A 22347-nucleotide genomic window follows, 5' to 3' on the forward strand; every position below is an offset into this window, starting at 1 on the left:
TCTAGGATACGAAAAACACCTTATTGTCTGTTGTACACATATAGGAAATGAAATTAGTAAAAATAGTATTTATTTTAAGCACTATAATTTTACAACATTAAATACATTGATAAATGGCTTCTTTTTAATTTTTTTTTTTCTAAAACTCAAAGAGTAGGCATTTAGCCTAGCGGTTAAAATGCCTGGGTCACTATAAGAGTGTCTGAATTTGATTTCTGGCTGAGGGTCCTGTTTCCAGCTTCTTGCTAATGCAGACTCTGAGTCAACAATGATGGCTTATAGAATTGACTGGGTTCTTAATCCACACATGGGAGACATGGGTTGAGTTTCCAGTTCCTAGCTTTGGCCTGGATCAACCTTGGCCATTGTGGGCATCTGGGAGAGTAAACTAAGGGATAGGAGATTCTCTCTCTCTCTCTTCCTCTTTCTCTCTCTCTGCTCCCTCACCAGCACACCCCACCCCCCAAGTCTTCTGCCTCTCAGAGAGACAGACAGACACAAACACACACACACACACACACACACACATACAGAGAGAGAGAAAGAGAGAGAGAGATATCAGAAGAGTGCTAACATACTAATTATTTAACTATTGACACAAAGTAAGCACCTTTTCTATGAATTGGTGAATTGCCATAGCCTTTCTAATACTGGATCAGCTCCAATACTTTATTCTTTGTGCTTTAAATACGAAGAAACATCTCTAAGAACTACTGTAATGTGAAGTTTTGCTCCATAACATCGTCATCCTTTTCCACACAAGTTTTTTGTCACTTATACCCTTTACTGGATTTCTGTAAGCAATTTATCCAGAGTATCTCAATTCTGGCAGTATAAATATGCCTACTGTCATTCATGTTGCCTATTAACTCCATTTATATTCAATTCCAAAATATTACCACATTTTACCACGTTGATGAACTCACATCTTTGTCTTTTATAAATTATCATGTGGGTTTTCCACTGAGTGCAAGAAGGCAGCACAACTATGTAATTTTTTTGTCTGCATACAAACCAAATAAAATGTGCACAATGACCAGTAACTATCAGAGTTTGAAAGAAGTAATATGATTCGTCACTAATTGTTGTGCATGCTTTTAAGTTACATGGTAGTTTCTTTTTTTTGTTTTTTTAAAGGATTTATTTTATTTGTGTGAAAGGAAGAGTTACACAGAGAGAGGGAGAGGGAGGGAGAGAGGGTGTGGGGTGGGGATGGGGAGAGAGAGAAAGAGAGAAAGAAAGAGAGAAAGAGAGAGAGAGAGGGAGAGAGGGAGAGAAAGAAAGAGAGAGAGAGAGAGAGAGAGAGAGAAAATGAATCTTCCATCTGCTGGTTCACTCCCCAAAGAGCCACAACAGCCAGAGCTGGGCCAATCCAAAGCCAGGAGCCAGGAGATTGTTCCAGGTGAATGGGCCCAAGGACTTCGACCATTTTCTACTGCTTTGCCTGGTGCATTAGCAGGGAGCTCGATAGGAAGTGGAGAACCTGGGACTGGAACCAGAACCCATATGTGATGCCAGCACTGTAGACAGCAGCTTAACTTGCTGCACCACAGCACCAGCCCCTACATAGTAGTTTCTACATAGACAGCCAACTGGCAGTGACATTTGTACTTAAACACAATGAATATATATTCCATGGGGACTAAAACTTGTGCATATAATAATCATAGAAAGGGAACAACTTGTCTGTTTAAGTCTATGAAAGTAAAATGTTACTGTATTCCTTTCCTTGCAATAACAACCATTTATTAATTTCTTTGATCTGTAAAATTTCAGATAAGTGTTTAACAAAAAGGTTGTATATTGATATGCTGTGTAGCCTAGCACTTAAGACTCCAGTTAGATGACAGAATTCCAGGGGCCAGCGCTGTGGCTCAGAGGGTTAATGCTCTGGCTTGGAGTGACAGCATTCCATATGGGCGCCTGTTCGAGTCTCGGTTGCTCCACTTCCAATCCAGCTCTCTGCTATGGCCTAGGAAAGCAGTGGAAGATGGCCCGAGTCCTTGATCCCCTGCACCCATGTGGGAGACCCAAAGGGAGACCCAGAGAAAGCTGCTGGCTCCTGGCTTCGGCTCAGCACAGCTCCCACCATTGCAGCCAATTGAGGAGTGGACCAGAGGATGTAAGACCCCCCCCCCCCCCGCCTCTCCTCTCTCTGTGTATGTAACTCTGACTTTCAAATAAATAAATACATATTTTTTAAAAAAAGATGACTGAATTCCATAGTGGAGTACATGGGTTCAATACCAGCCCCAGTTCCTGCTTTCTTTTTCCTGGGAGGTTGCACCAATGACTCTAGTTTTGGAATTCTTTGTACACATGTACAAAACCTTATGTGAGTTCCTGGCTCCCAAGCTTCAGCCCAGCCAGTCCCACTTCAGTCCTAGCCACTGTAGCCTAGCCACTGTGGGCTTGTGGGGAGTGGCAAATGAAAATCAATCAATCTCAGTATTTCTCTCTCTCTCTCTCTCTCCCTCTCCCTCTCCTTTCCTTTGTCCCTCCCTCTCAAATATAAAATTTTTAAACGTTTGGAAGCACAGGTGATGCTGAGAGCATTTGGCCCATGTTACCTTAGGATTCACCTATTCATGGCACTTGCAACAAAGGAGACTCCAGCTAAGGATTATTTTTCCAATTGTAGGAGCAAACTAAACCACAGTAGGTAATCTGGAAGTTCAGGAATATAAAATCCTCAAAGTGGAAGAGTTGCTGAAGACCCACAATCTCCCTGCTCTTCAGTTGAGGTAATTCCAACGCATTGGTTCATTAATCATGAGAGGGGATTGACTTCTGCTTCTCTCAAGGTATCTGGCTTAAGAACAAAGATTCACTGGCATTCATACTGACTGTTTTACATGCCTATATTTCTACCATTGATCTTGGATCAAATGCACAATGTGTACTCCCATCATTGTCTTCAGTATTACCTCTGGGTAAACTCAGAACAAAAATGGTAAAAAGTAGAATTTAATTCTTACTAACTCCAGGGAAAATGGAAAACATGCCGACATCATTTTGAACACTTAGAAAACTAGAGGTAAAAGATTCATTTAGTAAAAGACAATAGTTGGTGCATTTGTTTTTAGTTTAAAATGATACAGGTATGTGTTCTCTATGTTTATAGTCAGGAGAGCATTATAACTCTTGGAAAGAGTTCATTAGGGTAAACATTCTTCAGCTGCATGTTAACAAGTGGAGGGATTTCTATGAAAATGTGTGAATGTTTAAATGTTCAGAAAAGGTAAAGAAAAAGAAGATTTAGATGCCTCAGCACAAGAGAGCTTTATACTTTTCTTCAAGAGTTTCCTGCATGCAATAGTGTGTAAAAGATATATAAAAAAAGAATGTTATTGGAATTCACAGAGAGTAATGAGTATAAAACCTTGATATTTCTCTCTGAATTAGGTCACTATCATCCATGATTTTATCATTATTTTATAGCTAATTTTCTAGCTTCAATGTTCTCTGAACAGTATTTCTTATGAATTATGGATGTGAAAAAAACACTTTTCAATGTATTTTTAGCACTTCAATGAATTATTCTGCTTCTTGTGAGCAATCTCCAGTAATTCTCGAGCAAAGAATTCATAACAAGCATGGAATTAAAGCACTTCCATGAAAAACATCCTGCATTTGCTGTGTTGTTTCTTTGATTGGAGAAACATGCTGAATATCACTGTCCACAAAATGTGCAATTTAATCATAAATTGCACAGTGCTAAGAAGAAATGAATCTTTGAGTAATGAAGTAGAATGCATTTCCAAAGGATTTTTGAGGTTTAAAATGTTCTTCAGGGATATCAGGTTTTAAATACCTACAACCTCATGTTTTTCCGCCATCATATTGAAAAGTGCAGTGATATTTTGAAGTTAGCATTCAGGATTCTTTTTCCTTCAATGAACAATGGTATGAAAATGTAGGGAAATATAATCAGCTCTCCATTATTGATAGCAATTAGAAAGGAGAGACTCATTAGGCAGGGATGAAATAATTAAATTGACAAAAAAATTAAGCCAATCCCAAAGGGACAAATACCACTTGTTCTCCTTGATAGGTGACAACTAACTGAGCACCAAAAAGGAAAACTCTTAAAGTGAAATGAACACTAGGAGAAACGGTGACTTGATCAGCCCTCACCCTGACTATTGATGAGCAACTTAATATGTTATCCCTCTTAGTATTTTTTTTTTCTTTGTTCTACTTAATACTTTTGGTTGAATACTGTAATCAATACACAATTCTTCTTAAGTGCTGAAACTTAACTGAAAAGTGATCGCTGTTAAATGTAAGAGTGGGAATAAGAGAGGGAAGAGATGTGCAATTCAGGACATGCTCAAGCTGACTTACCTCAAACGGTAGAGTTAGAAACATACCAGGGGATTCCAATTCAATCCCATCAAGGTGGCATGTACCAATGCCATCTCACTAGTCCCAGTGATCAATTTCAGTTCACAATTGATCATAATGAAAGGACTAAGAACCAAAGGGATCACATAAACAAGAATAGTGTCTGCAAATACTAGCTGATAGAATCAAAAAGGGAGAGAATGATCCAACATGGGAAGTGAGATACACAGCAGACCCATAGAATGGCAGATGTCCTAAACAACACTCTGGCCTCAGAATCAGCCCTTAAGGCATGCGGATCCGGCTGAAAAGCCCATGAGAGTATTTCAGGCATGGAAAGCCAAGACACTCCGGGGAAAAAAAAAAAAAAAAAAAAAAAAAAAAAAAACTGAAAGATCTCTGCGAGTGAGATCCCAGTGGAAAGAATGGGTCATCAAAGAAGGAGGTACCTTTCTCTGAAGGGAAGAGAGAACTTCCACTTTGACCATGGCCTTGTCTAAATATGATCAGAGTCAGTGAACTCAGGGGGCTTCCATAGCCTTGACAGCTCATGACAAGAGCCTAGGGTGATTACTGAGGCCATAAACAAGAGTGTCAATTTGTTAAGTCAGCAACAGGAGTCACTGTGCACTTACTACTCATGTAGGATTTCTGTCCTTAGTGTGCTGTACATTGAGATTTAATGCTATAACTAGTACTCAAACAGTATTTTTCACTTTATATTTCTGTGTGGGAGCAAACTGTTGAAATCTTTACTTAATGGATGCTAAACTGATCTTCTGTATATAAAGAGAAACGAAAATGAATCTTGATGTGAATGGAAGGGGAGAGGGAGTGGGAAAGGGGAGGGTTGCGGGTGGGAGGGACGTTATGGGGGGGAAGCCATTGTAATCCATAAGCTGTACTTTGGAAATTTATATTCATTAAATAAAAGTTTGAAAGCAAAAAAAAAAAAAAAATTCTCATTCTCCCTAGGACCCTTGTGGTCAAATTCTTGTTCCATAAAATAATATTTGATTGTGTTGACCCCTAACATATTGGTGTTTCCTTTCTTTGTCTGTCTGGCAATGTCACCCAGTAATAAAATTTAAGTGTTTCTATTTGTTGTGTTTCCTTAAAAAAATATGACTATGCTTTATCTTCTGAACTTCAAATAATTAATTTCCAGTGTATAATGGTAGAGCTGTGCCTCTACAGATTCAATCTCAAGACACTCATGCAAAAGTATCTATGAGGCAGCACTAATATGGAGCAACCTATTACCTTCTTTTCCAGTTACTTTAATAAAAGTTGAAAACAGTTAAAAATATCAAAACATTTCTTTTTCCTACTTTTTTCATCTAATAATTTAAAAATCCCTGTTGAGGTTACCACCCAAGATTTTCTTGCGTCTTTTTTCACCTTTACTACCATTTCTCTAAATGAGATTTTCATCTCCTGTCCATTTTCATTTCATCATACAATTTATTCTCCATACTATAAGTTAAAAATGCAATTGTGACTCTGTTATTTCTCGATCTTACACTCTTCATTTCCTTTGCATCACCCAATGAACTGAATAGCATTCCAAGTAATACAGAAAATTGAATACCCTGAAAAACTCCATGAAGAGAAGACACAAACTGAGATAAATTGCATCAAATACAGGCTTGCCCTACAAACAGTCTCTACTTACCTGGTTCTTCATTTATTTTGGCTGCATAATGAAAATACACAAAACCTTGGCATTGTGCATAGGACTCAATTAGCAAACCACTCCTCCTGAAGACAAGATTTAGAGATGATACAGTTCAGTCTTCAGTAATGTTGTGACAGAGAAATTCCAGAGCTAAAATGTCAATACAATATGTCCAGGAATGAAAGACGAAAAAGAAAAGAAGAGAAGAGAAGAGAAGAGAAGAGAAGAGAAGAGAAGAGAAGAGAAGAGAAGAGAAGAGAAGAGAAGAGAAGAGAAGAGAAGAGACGAAGGGGAGGGGAGGAGAGGGGAGGGGAGGGAAGAAAGAAAAAAAGAAAGGGAGGAGGGGACAGAAAGAGAGTGAGAGAGAAAGCACATAAAAAGACATCTATGGGGCTGGTGCTGTGGCTTAGCGGGTGAAGCTGCTGCCTGCAGTGAGGGCATCCCATATGGGCACCAGTTTGAGTCCCAGCTGCTCCACTTCCGATTTGGCTCTCTGCTATGGCCCGGGGAAGGCAGTAGAAGATGGCTTAAATCCCTGGGCCCCTGCACTGGTGTGGGAGACCCAGAAGAAGCTCCTGGCTTTAGATCGGTGCAGCTCCAGCCATTGCGGCCAACTGGGGAGTGAACCAGCGGATGGAAGACCTCTCTGTCTCTCTCTCTCTCTCCCTGCCTCTCCCTCTCTGTGTAACTCTGACTTTCAAATAAATAAATAAATCTTAAATAAAAAAAGACGTCTACATCTAGATTCATTATTGTGGAGTCAAACAAAAAGACCATTAAAGCAACTAAGAGAAATGATTATTTGTATAGAAGTCAAAATAAAGTCAAAATTGACTTTTCAAAACAGAAAGTGAAAGCATTGAAGTGCTATCTTTGAATTCTGGAACAAAATAATCACAATCACTAAAAAAGAAGTTTATATATAAAAGAAGTTTGATATAAAAAGCTACATAGAGGGTGGGCTTTTGGTGCAGCAGTTAAAACACTGCTGGGGATGCCTTCATCTCATATGGAAGTACCTGGGTTTGAATCCTGGCTCTGGTCCCAGATGGGAGACCAAGAAGGTGTTCCTGGATCCTAGCTTTGGCTTTGCCCAGTACCAAATGTTGTGGCATTTGGAGAGTGAACCAGCAGATGGAAGATCTCTATCTCCCTCTCATGTGTCACTTTGCCTTTCAACTAAATAAGTAAACACTCTTTTAAAATGTTAATCTCACTATATGTAATTTATAAGGTACTGTGGACATGTTTTTAAACTATCACCAAGGAAACCTAGTGGTTGTATGCTAACTCTGTCTAACCTCTAAGAATCAATCCATAATGTACAAACATTAATGAGATGAGAAAAGGTAAAAAGTTTCCAAACTGAAATGAGGAATATTCTTAGCAGTCAATTAAATCAAACATGAAAACCAACAAAACCACTCATGGTAGTGAAGAAGTCACATCACCCTGATACTGTGGAAAACAGTGGGATGTGACTAATAGAGAGTGGGTATTTCTTGACTAACAAGCCAGGCATGCTTTGTGCCTTTCAAATATGCAATGGCACATAATCTAGTAAAAATCTGATAAACAAGTTCAGGCACATCATTAGAAAACAAAATTGAGTCAGAGACTTAATATGCATTGTTTATTTGAATTAATATGAGAGATTCATCACTATTTAATAGCAGTGGTTAAAACAGTATTTTAGAAAGAGGTATTGGGGTCAGTGTTGTGGCACAGTGGGTTAAAGCCTTGGCTTGAAGCGCCGGCATCCCGTATGGGTGCCAGTTTGAGTTCCAGCTGCTCCTCTTCTGATCCAGCTCTCAGCTATGGCCTGGGAAGGCAGTAGAAAATGGCCCAAGTCCTTGGGCCCCTGCACCCACGTGGGAGACCCAGAAGAAGCTCCTGGATCCTGGCTTTGGATCGACGCAGCTCTGGCCATTGCAGCCTTCTGAGGAGTGAACTAGTGGATGGAAGTCTCTCTCTCTGTCTCTATCTCTCTCTGTAACTTTGTCTTTCAAATAGGTAAAATAAATCTTTAAAAAAAGAGAGATATTAATTAACTCGGTGAAGTTCACCAAGCAGATTGCATATGGTTGGTATTTGACTGTTAACGTCTGAACTCAGGCAGTTTCCCAGAGCCAATGCTTTGCATCCTTTCAATCAACTAGTTTAATGCTACTCAAACTTCACTTTTATTCTGCATACTGAAATATAATTTCCCAACGTGATATGTTCCCATCCTGCTCTTGAAATTGCATGATGCTTCTTTCCTTTCATTACCATTTCAAGATTTGCTGAACACTTCGTTTGAGAGTTTATGCTTCTCAAACACATGGGACAATGCCAAGGCAATGATCTGTCTCAACACACGTTTGCAATAATACATTTTAATCAAAAAAGAACCACCCTCTAAGAATTTTCACAACATCCTGAGAGCACAGGTGTAGCTTTGCTTCAGGTTTATTTACAAGAGCTATGCAACTTCATAAAAATCCATATTCATATGCAAAACAACTTGCCAGTACAGTTGCCTCAAATCCCAATCTGACTAATCAGCTAAGGATTGTATAAGAGCCTCAGAAGAGCACTTTTTGTGCTCGTTCAGGTATGGGTGCTTTTCAAAATGCAGAACAGTGAAACATTCGGTTTCTTTCAGACAATTATATTTCACTGCTAATTAAAGTGGGATGTTGATTTTTCTCTCATAGCTCCACAGGTACAAAGTATTAGTGAAAAATGAATGAGAAAAGTTATCTTCATCATTACTAGATAATATTTGCTGAACATATACAAGGACATGAACAATGCAATTTTAGAAGATGTTGACATGGGCATCTTATGTCTAAGTAAATGATGTTTTATCAAGGATCTTATGAAACAATGAAACATTCATGTTATAGATTCCACTATTGTCCCTGAGACTGGTATTTCTGTTCTAGTTTTTATCCATGAATATATAAAACATTCAGTAAATAACTATTATGAGCAATGTACGATAATACATAGTAGAGTAGCATAGTCCTTACTTTCAAGTAGTTTGTGGTGCGGGTAATGGAGGAACATTTTATAATACTCTCAGTTATTGTAGGTTGAAAATCCACACTGCTTGGCAATCTATCATGCTTAATTCAATTAATATTGTTTGACTTCAATTTTCAGAGTTTGTTCATCATATTTTTGGAATCTATATTCCTTTATGGATAGCTTTCTATGTCAGATCCACTTCCTCTAACAGTTATATTATTTCAAAAGCCAATTTAATATTTTCCTTTCATAGACTTCTCCTTAATTCTAGTCTCATAAATTCTGCACCAAGAAAATGTCAGGTGTCAGCAGTGTTGTGCAGTGGGTTAAACCACTGCTTGTGGTCCATATATCCCATATAAGAGTGCTGGTTTGAACCCTACTTACACTGCTTTTGATTTAGCTTCCTGCTAATGTGCCTTGGAAGGCGGTGTTAGATGACCCAGGTAGATGTGAGAGATGAGGATAGAGTTCCTGACTGCTGTCTTTGGCCTGGCTGTTGAGGAGTGAAGCAGCAGGTGGAAAGATATCTTTATCTGGCTCTCCTCTCCTCACCTTCAGTTGCTCAGCCTTCCAAATATTTAAAAATGAAAATAATATCAAACCCTGTAATGGTTGTGCTTCTCTAATGTGTGTAAAAAAATGTTCCTTTTACCCACTACACGTTTAACAAACTCTAAATCAAACATCTCTATTCTGCGAAGATGTGTGCCATGTAAGACTGTCCAAGGGATGAACAAGATGTCCAAATATGTTTCTCTATAGCTAATACATCACTTCATAGCTTTGACAAATACATGGATACAACTTGCAAATACATAAAAGTATTTTCTTTGAAAGTTAAAGTATGTTCAGAAGGCTAATGCACATCAACCAAAGATAACTGCTTATTTTATATTCCAACTCATGTCTTGCAGTGATTAGTTCCTCATTGTTAGAACAACTGTGCCATAACATCATTATAGCTGTCACATTATATTTACTAAACATATACCCAAGTATCTGCAATAAAGTTATGCCCAAGAAAGAGCCTCTTCTAAAAAATAACTGATTAATTTTATATTGCTCCTACTGTTTAAACAATAACCACAGTAAAAAGAACAATTTACTTAACATGATGATGATAGAGATTTTTGATATATTGTTTTCAATATTATGCCAAAGAATGCAAAATCTAAATTGCAGATGATTAAAACAGGCAATTTCACATGCTCATGATAATTTTAATAATATATCATATTTTCTAGTTAGCTCAAGAAAAGGAAAATTTGGTAATTTCCATCAAGTTAATTATGTAAACCTATTTCAGATACATCAGAATTATTAGTTGTACATTTGAGCAGAGAACTGTATAGTCTGTTTGAACATTAGTTCAAATTTTGCTGAGGTTGACTAAGAACAGAAAATAACTGAGTCATGCTAATGTCAGTAGTGTGCCAAGGCTGGAGAACATGATTGAAAAATAACACCAGGGTTTCAGTGCAGATATCAAGGCTGCGATCTGAAGAGCAATATAAAATTGGGCTGTTAGTATCTGAGATGATTCTCATATGCTAAACATAAACTTAGCCTCTTCAGAATATCTTATCTGTATGTTAGTCCCCCCCCCCAAAAAAAGAGCACAGATTGTGTCCCTGAAATTTGCAAGTGGTATTTTAAGTCCTTCCTGAGTCAGCCTGAGGATATAAAAATTTAATAAGCTTTATGCTTCTTTTTTTTTTAAGATTTATTTATTTGAAAGGTAGGGAAGAGGGAAAGAGGGATTCTTCCATCCACTGGTTCTCTCCCCAAAATGGCCACAACCACTGGGATGTGGCTAAGCTGAAGCAATAAGCCAGGAATCCCACCTGGGTCTCCCCTAAGGGTGGTAGGAACACAAGTACTTGAGCCATCATCCACTGCTTCCCAGGCACATTTGTAGGGCGAGCTGGATCACAAGCAGAATAGTAGGAATTCAGAGGGCTCCCCTGTGGAATGCAGACATGCCAAGCCGTGGCTTAACACACTGCTCTATATGCGCACTCCTAAATTTCATATTTCTTGAGTGCTTCCTACTTTCTATTTCTCAGATTCTTCTTTTCTATTAAATAAATAAGACTCATGACTTTTTTGGAGAGAGCTGGCACTCCCTTAGGGAAAAAAACTTACAAATTAGAAAGAATCTTAGAATAACAAGTTCATATGTACTTAAAAAATTTTTGAAAATGCATTTCAATATCAAAATTTGTGTCTTAAAATTCATTCTAACAACATGGTCAAAACTCAGCTCAAAGGCAATGGCATCCACAGACATAAAAAAAAAATTATTTAAAGGTTTTAGAATGAAACAAATAGAACTGCCCTGGGATATGAAGAGAATAAAGGAAGTACTATGTTTCCAGGGGTCTGACTGATGGAAATTTTTGGCAAAGAAGTGAAAAAAAAATACAATGAAGAATGCGTGGCACAAGAGGAGAGACAATGTTATAGTCAGCCACAAGGCACATCCAGCTGCTGGCGGTGAACTGCCTGCCATCTTACCATCTGAAGGTAGGAAGACATTGCCACCTGCCCTGCTGCTTGTTGTTTTAGCTGAGAGGGAATTCCACAGTCACCCACTGACTTTTGCTTCAGCCTGGAGAGCTGACTGGGGTCTGAGTAACTGCTGGATTTGGAGCAGGAACACTGCCTTGGTTTCCTCCCGTCCCCTCCACCACTCGCACAGAGTGCCATACTAGGCAGTGGAAAGCTATGCAGCTCACTTCTGTTCTGCTTCTACCAGAATTGTAGTCAGGGCAACATGTTGGGCAAAGGACATAGCTCCTGGATCCTGCAGATGTAGGAGTTTTGGGGCAATAGACACAAAGTTATGCTTATGCATTCTACATGAGCCAGGGGGATTTGCCTAAGCTGGGGATAACCCCAGAAGCAGCCCATAAAAAATCAACTCCCATCAACTCCCACACTGGGAGATCTGGGTAGTGACCTCACCATAACCTAAAACACCAGGACTGTAACAATTCATTCTAAATTCTTGGTGCCACTGGAATCCATTTGGCAGAAATAGGAAAGAACCTACCCACATTCCACCTCTCTGGACTCATACCCTCCACAGTAAACTATCCTGTATAGCTTGTAGGACCCTGTATGACTGGAACAAGGTTCTCTTCACATCCTTTACTCCTAAGACTATGGCTGTTGGTATTAAAAGCCATTACACTAGTTGGACTCTACTAGCAGGACCCGAGGAAGCGTCCATCTGTATCACATAGTCCAAGAGCCACAGCAAATGGTGCCACAAGCTGCAGCATCATTTAGGCTTGCCAGCAGCACAAGGGGGCAACTGCCCTTGTCTCACTCACCAGCAAGAACAAGGCCCTGGCTGTCCTATTTGTCAGGGAGATTGACAAAGAATTCCCTGTGGGCCAAAGTTGCATACCCAAAGAAATACTTATTCATCTCAAAGCCACACTTCTATCCCTATGAACTGCAGCAAACTAGTCCATTGTGTCACTTATAGACAGAGCTGACATTGATTAATACAAGAAAAATCACTCAGAGACTATACTCTAGGGCTCACCTAGAACCAAAGCCAAAGCAACAAGCCAAGACATAACCTGCATTCCAGCTAAACCATAATTAACAGAGCAAAAAAGTTATTTTTGAGAAGATAAACAAAATATGCAAATCTCTGGCCAGACTAACAAAAAAAATTAAAAGAACTCAAATAAAATTACAGATGAAAAAGGAGGCATCACAACCTACACCACTGAATTACAAAGGATCAAAAAAAAAAGAAAAAAGCCGCATTAAGACAGCCCAACTACTTGGTATTTGGGTTCCTGAACCATGTGGGAGACCTGACTTTGGTCTGGCTAAGCTCTGGCTGTTGTGGCCATTTGGCAACAAAAATAAAACTAAATAAATGGAAAATATCAAACTCAGCAGATTTTGCACAGGAAATAAAACAATCAAAAAAGTCAAGAGACATCAAACAGAATGGGAAAAAAAAATTTGCAAACCACCTGTCTGACAGGATTAATATCCCGAATATATCCCACAACTTAAAAAACCCAACAACAACAAAAAAAATCAACCAATCCAGTTAAGAAATGGGCAAAGGGCTTTAATAGTTCTCAGAAGAAATACAAATGACCAACAAATATATGAAAAAAGTGCTCAGCATCACTAGCCATCAGGGAAATGCAAATCAAAATGACAATAAAATATTATCTCACCCTTCTCAGAATGGCTAAAACCCAAAACATAGAGATTAACAAATGCTGGTGAGGATGTGGAGAAAGAGGAACACCTATATGCTGCTGGTGGGAATATAAATTAGTGCAGCCAATGTGGAAAACAGTACGGAGATGCCTTAAAAACTAGAAACAGACTTGCCATATGATCTGGCAATCCCACTACTGGGTATATACACCATGTTTATGATGGCACTGTTCACAATAGCCAAGTTTGGAATCAACCAAGGTGTCCATCATAAGATGAATAGATGAAGAAAATGTGGTATATATATACACAATGGAATATAATTCAGCTATAAAAAATGAAATTCTATCATTTGCAGCAAAATGATGCAACTGGAGGACATCATGTTGAGTGAAATAAGCCAGACCCAGATGTTCTCTCTTATATGTGGGAGCTAAATTTTTTAAAATAAAGGAAAAAACGAAGAAAGAGGCCGGCGCCACGGCTCACTAGGCTAATCCTCTGCCTTGCGGCGCCAGCACACTGAGTTCTAGTCCCGGTCGGGGCACCGGATTCTGTCCCGGTTGCCCCTCTTCCGGGCCAGCTCTCTGCTATGGCCCGGGAGTGCAGTGGAGGATGGCCCAAGTCCTTGGGCCCTACACCCGCATGGGAGACCAGGAGAAGCACCTGGCTCCTGGCTTCGGATCAGTGTGATGCACCAGCCATAGTGCGCTGGCCGCGGCGGCCATTGGAGGGTGTACCAACGCCAAAAAGGAAGACCTTTCTCTCTGTCTCTCTCTCTCACTGTCCACTCTGCCTGTCAAAAAAAAAAAAAAAAAAAAAAAAGAAAGAAAGAAAGAAAAAAGAAAGAAATGTCTTTGTGTCAGTATTGCTGCAAATATAGTTTGATAAAACTTTTATACCTGTGTCAAATCAGTGGTTGAGAATGTTAAGCTATTCTAGATTTAATGATCTGTGATTACTTTAAAATTTACCGTATATGGGTGAAATGGTCATTTTTCCATTCAATCATTATTTATGGCTGTTATCTATATTCTCGCTAAACTAGGGACTTTTTAGTTTTTGTTTGTTAAACTTTTATTTGGCGAAGTATTAAGACATTTTATTGTAATGTAAATTAAAATATGTTATCTCAAAAACTAAAATAAAAAAGAAAGAAAGGGAGAAGGAAGGAGGGTGGAAAGCAATGTTGGGAGGAAAAGAAGAAGGGAATATATTATGTTCTTAGAATTGTATCTACAAAACACATTGCATCTGTCAAAATAATTAAAAATGAAAATAAAAATTATTTTATAGAAAATAATTCATTAAACTCTGAAAACAAAGGTATAAAATTGTCTTTTAGAAAAGATTTTGCAAGAAATTGGTTTTAATTTACCTCTTGGTCAATTCATGAGTCAGTAAGTCCTACTCGATCTCTCAAATGCCACCTGAATAAAAACTGAGCCATCCTGGCAAAGCAAATCTGGACCAGAGAAGTTTCTGAGCAAGAATTCCTCTTTCCATATCAGACAATTTCCACATCAAAAAGATTATAATAGTAGGTCCTATTTTATATATGAAATGAAAATCTAAAGACATAATTTTATTACTAATTTATCATCACCCTCTATATGCATTTACTCAATGATATTCATAATAAAGTTTGCATTTCTGGTGTTAAAACTGAATAAAAAAATAAATTTTCAAAAAGAAATAAATACAACAACACATTCTAGTGTGTCCATATGCTCTGCACAGAACTTAACTCTACATTTGTGTTTAAGTCAGGAAAACATCCATTATTATCAAAGATGGTAATCAGAAGTGATACACAGCTGTTTTCAACTCTGAATCAAGCAATGATACAAACTGTAACACAACAGGCAGGGACTATAAAGTTAGAGAGTAATGAGATATTAAAATTTTCAGATAATAAGCAGAATAACATTGATATATGATTTGTTAGTCACTGAAAGGGAAGACAAAAGCCAGCAAATTCTTCCCTTGATATTAAAGCAGACATTAGAAAGATTCAAGGTGATGTTATGTGTTTTGTTAGCAGCTTACATTCATATTTCAAATGAAATTTTGAATTGAAAGAGCAAAAAAAAAGTGTTCAATGATGGCTACTCAATAATGTTTGCTTAAGGCATTTATGCGTGCATGCTTAAGCACATGTGGATATCAACTATGTAACACATATATAGGTGTGTATATATGCAGGTGACATGTCAGTTAACTTTGTAGCAATATTTAGTACTTTAGTAGTATACAGACATACACATTGATGAATAACAAGTCACTATATTTGGAACAAAAATTGCTTGATTTAAATCTACTTTCAGTTATTCACTATAAGCATCGGTTCAAGTTCCTGTTGCTCCACTTTCAGTCCAACTCTCTGCTATGTCCTGGGAAAGCAGTAGAAGATGGTCCAACTTCTTGGGCCCCTGCACCATATGGGAGATCCGGAAGAAGCTCCTGGCTCCTGGCATCAGATCGGCCCAGCACCGGCTGTTGTGGCCACTTGGGAAATGAACCAGTGGATGGAGGACTTCTCTCTCTTTTTCTGCCTTTGCCTCTCTGTAACTGCCTTTCAAATAAATCTTTAAAAAAAAAATAATACATATACTCACTAAAGCAAATTAATATAAAACACACACCCAAATTATTAGTTTTCTAACTTTTCCCTAAACTAATTTAAAACGGTCCTAATGTCAAAATGTCAATTTCTCTCTTACATATTACTTTATTGTGTGTTCTGTCTGTTAATTACCACAAATTAGTGAAGACATATGATATTTGTCTTTTGAGAATGGTTCATTTCACTAAGTATAATGGTTTCCAGTTGCAGCCATTTTGTCTTGAGATTTCATTATTGTTTACAGCCCTTTCTATGCTCTTGAGAAACAGTGTTTTTGCTACGTAATATTTTTTGAACTTTTGTTGGTGAAGGCTTAAACTTGTGCTTATAAAATAAATTGAAAATATGTCATTTGCAAATTTTGTTTAAAAATATTAGGAAGAAGGGAGGGTTGGAAGCGCAGGTGGGAAGGAGGATAGAGTGCGAAGGTATCACTGTGCTCTTAAATCTGTATATATGAAATATATGAAATTTGTTCACCTTACGTTAAAAAAAGTTAAATTAAAAAGTCTTCTGACTTTATACTTTCTATACAATTGATTTTCTACAATTAATAATCCAATAAAGTATATTTTGATATATGATGCTATATAAAAAATCCTAGAGTACATTTATTTTAGCTTTTTAAACTTCATTTGGTTTATGTTGATAAAGTGCAATTTAGAAGGTAACTCACTGAAAACAAAATTTCCATGGTTTTATAGTACCATGCCACAAAATTTTTGAAAGATGTTGTAACATTTTTCCTGCTGTCATTATTCTTTATTATTTTTTCTATATACTTGACAATATACTATTATTATTTTTAAAATATTTATTTATTTATTTTAAAGTAAGAGTTACAGAGAGGGAAAGACAGAGTGAGAGCTCTTCCAACCACTGGTTCACTCTTCAAATGGTCAAAATGGCCAGCACTGGGTCAGGTGGAATCCAGGAGCCCGGAGCATCTTCTGGTTCTCCCACATAGGTGTAGGGCCCAAGGAGTTGGGCTATTTTTCCCAGGCCTTTAGTAAGGTGCTGGATCAGAAGTGGAGCAGCCAGGATTTGAACCGGTGCCCATATGGGGTGCTCACTGCAGACAGAGGCTTAATCCACTATGCATAGTGTTGGCTCCTTGACAATATATTTTTACCATTGATTTCTAATTTTGAGAGTTTAACAGGAATAAAATACACCTATTTGAAGTCTTTCTAACTTACTCTGCTTAAATAATTAGTCAAGTTGTTCATAATTTCCTATGATTTCTTACAGGCATCACAGTTGTTTTCTGAGTTTCCCACTGACAGCCTTTGCTCATTTTCAAACGACTCAGACTCTGTCCTTGAGGATTAATTTCAAGCGTATTTGCATTATTTGCAATTTTTGTGAGTAATGGTCCATTCTCCATTCTTTCATTACCAGTGACTAAAAAGGGAAAAATCCATTTGTTTCACACATTACAAGAGAGCTTACTTGTCCACTATGAGCATGCAGAATCATTATAAAGACTTTATAAATTGATAAGCTATAAACATAATTGAGTCAGAATTACCATAATCACAAAAGGCAACAAAATATCAAAAAAATTTTACTTGATTTCTTTGTTTTGTTTTATGCCTTTATTTATTTTAACTAGTCTCTGAAACAGAAATCATCACTAATGATACCTGCATAGTCATTATTTGTATGTTTGTCCTTGATGGGTCATTATGATTAATAATATGGAATAAGAAAGGCAATTATTCATTTTTGATCTTTTATTAAGTATTTCTTATGTCATACCAAATGATGAATTCTGGAATAGGTATTAACAAATAATACATGTTTCTTCCTATTGTTCAACTGAGAATGAAGAACAAAATTTTTAATTTTAATTGAGTCACGTGACAATGAAACCACTATGTTAACAAGGAAGAGAAGCAGGTTTCAGGACCAAAAAAGATGATCTCAGAACTAAATTTTAAAAATATAGCATGAGAAAGAGTATAAAAAATAAAACTGATGGTGATTCTAGGTAGAATAAATAGCAAGATTAAAACACATATGCATGGAGAAATGAATAAGAGGCATGATTGACAAATCACAATGTTTTAACATGTCTGAGTTCAATGTATGAGGAATCTCCAAAAACTTAATGAAACATGCATATTATGAACAAATAATGAAATTCAAGGATGCTTTTGTACTAATATTTTCAACATAGTTGAACAGGATGCAGTTTGAGGTAGTAAGGAGGGTACAGCATATTTGAAGAGTCCTTATAAGAACAACAAGAACCCTGTTAAAATTGGAAGAATAAATATCAAACTTATGTGAAATTTGAATGAAAAAATGGTAAATGATTGATGGTTTTCAAAAAGACTATGATGATAATGCCCAAAAGAGAGGCCAGCATTGTGGCACAGTTGATTAGGCCACTGTGACAATGCCAGCACCCATGAACTGCTAGTTTGAGTCCCAGCTGCTTTGCTTCTGATCAAACTCCTGCTAATGTGCTTGGGAAAGAAGCAGAAAATGGTTCACATGCCACCTACATGGTAGACTCAGATGGAGTTCCAGGTTCCTCTCTTTTGCCTGGTCTAACCCTGGCCATTGCAGCCATTTGGGGGTCACTAGGGATAGGAAGATCTCTTTCTCTCTCTCTCTCCCCCGCCCCGTCACTATACCTTTCAACTAACTAACTAATAAGAAGAACAAAATTAGCAGTTTGCAATTGTATAACTTATTTTGATAAGAGGAGAGATGATGTTGAGGATTAAACCCCAGGAAGTAAACAACTCACATCAATTTGCAAGGAAAACTTTAATCTTGTTCATATCCTAATTGAAGAGACCCAACAATTAACAGAAAAAAAAAACAATTAGTAGCAGAAATAATAGCCATCACAATTATATATCCCAATTGGTTATCCATATACAATTCTGACTGAAAAATTAAAGTTAAGCAAAATTTCTACTCAATGGTTGCCAGCACTTTTGCCCCCAGATCAGCTGTAGAAAAAAGAAAAAATTCAATGGGGATTTTAAACAAGTGATATAAATTCCTGATGTGTTTTTTTTACCAAGAACTGTAACCAGAGATGAAACATGGCTTTATCAGTATGATTTTTAAAACAAAGCACAATCAAAGCAATGACTACCAAGTTAGAAGTGGTCCAATCAATACAAAAGCAGACTAATCAAGAACTAAGGTTAAAGCAACAATTTTTTGTGATAATCAAGGCATTTCTTTTTTAAAAAATAATTTACTGGGGATTTCAAGATTGCAGAATAGTGACAGTGTGGTCTGATTTAGGCTGGGTGAAATTAATATTGGAAAAGTGGAGAGGATGAACTCTCTGGGGAAAGCCGTGGGGGAGCTGCAGTGGGAAATCCTGCAAAGGTAGTGGAAATGGCCTGGACCTGTGTGGAAAGAGCAGAAATGCAGCAAAAGACTCACCAGCTTGGATCCAGGGAGAAAGGCACCCGCCCTGGGCAAACTAGGAAAGAGCGGGCTATGTGGGCTCACAGTAATGCTGATATACCAGGAGGAAGAGCTTATTGAACTGTATCTTTTAGCGTCCCACCTGGTACCCAAGGACAGCAGGGCGACTGCTCTCCAGAAGAAGGGAGAAGAAAAACAGTGTGTCTCTCCCTGCCCCCCATCCGTGCTACAACAGAGACCTGCAGCCAGATGTGGGAGGGCTGGAGCAATTTTTGGACACAGGCAGGTAGCGGCTGCCCTGGGCTCCTGTGTGTATACCCAGCACGTATTGGGGTTGAGCTCCACCCAGTCAACAGGGACAACCACAGCAATTCAGGAGAAACTGAGGGAGATAGCCTCCATTGCACCAGTTGAAGCCACCTGGAAACGGGAGGGGAGGGGTACCATCCCTATGGAAGGGAAGTTCCACCTGTGAGACTCCCCTATGCACCCAGCACAACAGTGAAGCAAGCACAGCTGCAGTGGGCAGGTATTTTGCATGCCTGCAAACCCTAGATATAATCAGAGAGAAAAATATGCATTCCCCAAGGACATCAAATCTGGTTGGGAGAACCCAACTAGATCCAGTGGGCTACAACACACACAGACAGTGGCTCTGGGAACACCTCAGTTTCCTTGTGGACAGGATGGGCTAGTGGGGTGCAGTGGCCCCACTGGCACTCCTTGACCTTGAGAGCCCTTGGAGCTGAGACAGAGAAAACATGGTGACCGCATGAGAGGATGCAAAGTGTAGCTGGGTTCTGGGCAAACACAGAGTGCTTCTCCACACTCTCATAGCTCTTTGGTTGCCCAGAGCAGCTCTTAGCAGAAGGAACTGTGCTCACAGGAAGGACTCCACAGCTCATACAGTGGTGAGGATGAGTGTTAAGAACACTGGGGAATAACACCTGAGCATTCCCTCAGCTTGGAGAAGGAGTGGTTGCACCAAGAGAGGTGACAATTCCTCTCCATCCAGTTAACCAGAGGAGAGCTACCATGCCCAATGTTGGTATTACCCTTGATACCCCATCCTGGTGAACAGAGCTCCCTAGCCACACCACATACCTCTTGGTATTCACTGAAAGTGTAGATTTCCATCAAAGTTACAGAAGCACAGATCAAAGATGATGGCCATCAGACAAAAAAAAATTTCAAATGACTAAAAATAATGCAGAAATTCAAGAAACAAGAATAAGAAAGACACTAAGAGCCTCCTAAAGAAACACTACATTTCAATATTAGAATGTGAAGATGAAGATATTGAGGAAAAGCCAGAAATGGAATTCAAAAAAATTAACCAACAGATTACTCAAAAGCAATCAAAATCAAATCCACAGGCTAAAGAAAACTATATATGATATGAATGAAAATTTTTCCCATAAAATTGAGATATTAAAGAAAAATCAAAATGAGATGTTAGAAATGAAGAACTAGGCCAGCGCTGTGGCTCAATAGGCTAATCCTCCACCTGTGGCACCAACACACTGGGTTCTAGTCCCAGTCGGGGCACCGGATTCTGTCCCGGTTGCCCCTCTTCCAGGCCAGCTCTCTGCTGTGGCCCGGGAGTGCAGTGGAGGATGGCCCAAGTGCTTGGGCCCTGCACCCCATGGGAGACCAGGAAAAAGCACCTGGATCCTGGCTTCGGATCAGCACAATGTGCCGGCCGCCGCAAGCTGGCCGTGGCGGCCATTGGAGGGTGAACCAATGGAAAAGGAAGACCTTTCTCTCTGTCTCTCTCTCTCACTGTCCACTCTGCCTGTCAAAAAAAAAAAAAAAAAAATGAAGAACTAAATAGACCAAATGAAAAATGCAGTGGGAAGCCTTAGCAACAGAGTTGGTGAGGCAAAAGAAAGAATATCCGAGCTAGAAGACAAATCTCTGGAAATTTTACAGTCAGACTAAAAACAAGAAGAAGAAATTAGAAAACTAAAAAAAAAACAAAAAAAAAAAAAACAAACAAACAAACAAAAAAAACAGTGTTGAAGATAAATGTGATACTATCAAATGACCCAACATATGGGACTTAGGATTACCTGAAGGTGTGGAAAAAGAGAAGGGACTAGCAGTCCTAATTAGTGAAATAATTATATAATTCCCTAATTTAGAGAAAGAGAGGAATGTCCAAGTACAAGAAATGCATAGAACTCTTAACAAATACAACCAGAATAGATCTTCACCATAATACATTGAAATCAAACTTTCCATAGTAAAGCATAAAGAAAAAGATTCTAAAATGTGCATGAGAAAAACTCCAGATTACTTTCAGAGGATTTCCAATTAGACTCACAGCTGACTTCTCATTAGAAACCCCACAGACTAGAAGACCATGGCAAGATATAGTACAAATCTTAAGAGAAAAAACTGTCACCCAGAATACTGTACCCTATAAAGTTCTCATTTATGAATGAAGGTGAAATAAAGACCTGCTATAACAAAAAGAAATTGAAAGAATTTGTCACCACTAGTCCAGCCTTATAAAAGATGCTTAAGGTTGTGCTACATACAGAAATACAGAAAGAAAGTGATCACCATGAAAGAATTTGAGGAAAATCCCCTAGTAAAAGTACAAAAGAAATCCAAAGCAAATGATAGGAACATTTGTGGAAAAATAGCAGGGCCAAGTAGTTACTTATCACTAGTTACCCTGAATGTAAATGGTCTCAAATCTCCAGGTAAAAGATACAGAATGACTGAATAGGATTAAAAAATAAGAACCACCTATTTGCTGCCTTCAAGAAACACACCTCACCTACAAAGATACATGTAATTCTTCCAATACACGAATATGGGAAGTATTTCCTTATTTTGTGAGTCTGCATCTATTTTTTTCAAAGGTGTTTTTAAAATTATCATTGTAGAGGTATTTCACACTCCTGGTTAAATTTAATTCAAGGTATTCATTTTGTTTTTGTTTGTTTTGATTTGCATCTATGATGAATGTGATTTTCCTATAACTTCTTTCTCAGCAAGATCATGGTGGGGATATTAAACATGGTACATACTTTGTGTGTTATTTTTGTATCCTGCAACTTGCTGA

General features: G+C 38.2%; 1 pseudogene; it reads right to left on the bottom strand.

Annotated features, from left to right (window-relative positions):
- Nucleotides 1-11752, bottom strand: part of LOC100339949 (translin pseudogene) — a 183801-nt pseudogene extending 172049 nt beyond the window's left edge.
- Nucleotides 11753-22347: the final 10595 nt, after the last annotated feature.

This window comes from Oryctolagus cuniculus, chromosome 1 (genome assembly GCF_964237555.1).
Source record: "Oryctolagus cuniculus chromosome 1, mOryCun1.1, whole genome shotgun sequence".
Taxonomy (NCBI): domain Eukaryota; kingdom Metazoa; phylum Chordata; class Mammalia; order Lagomorpha; family Leporidae; genus Oryctolagus; species Oryctolagus cuniculus.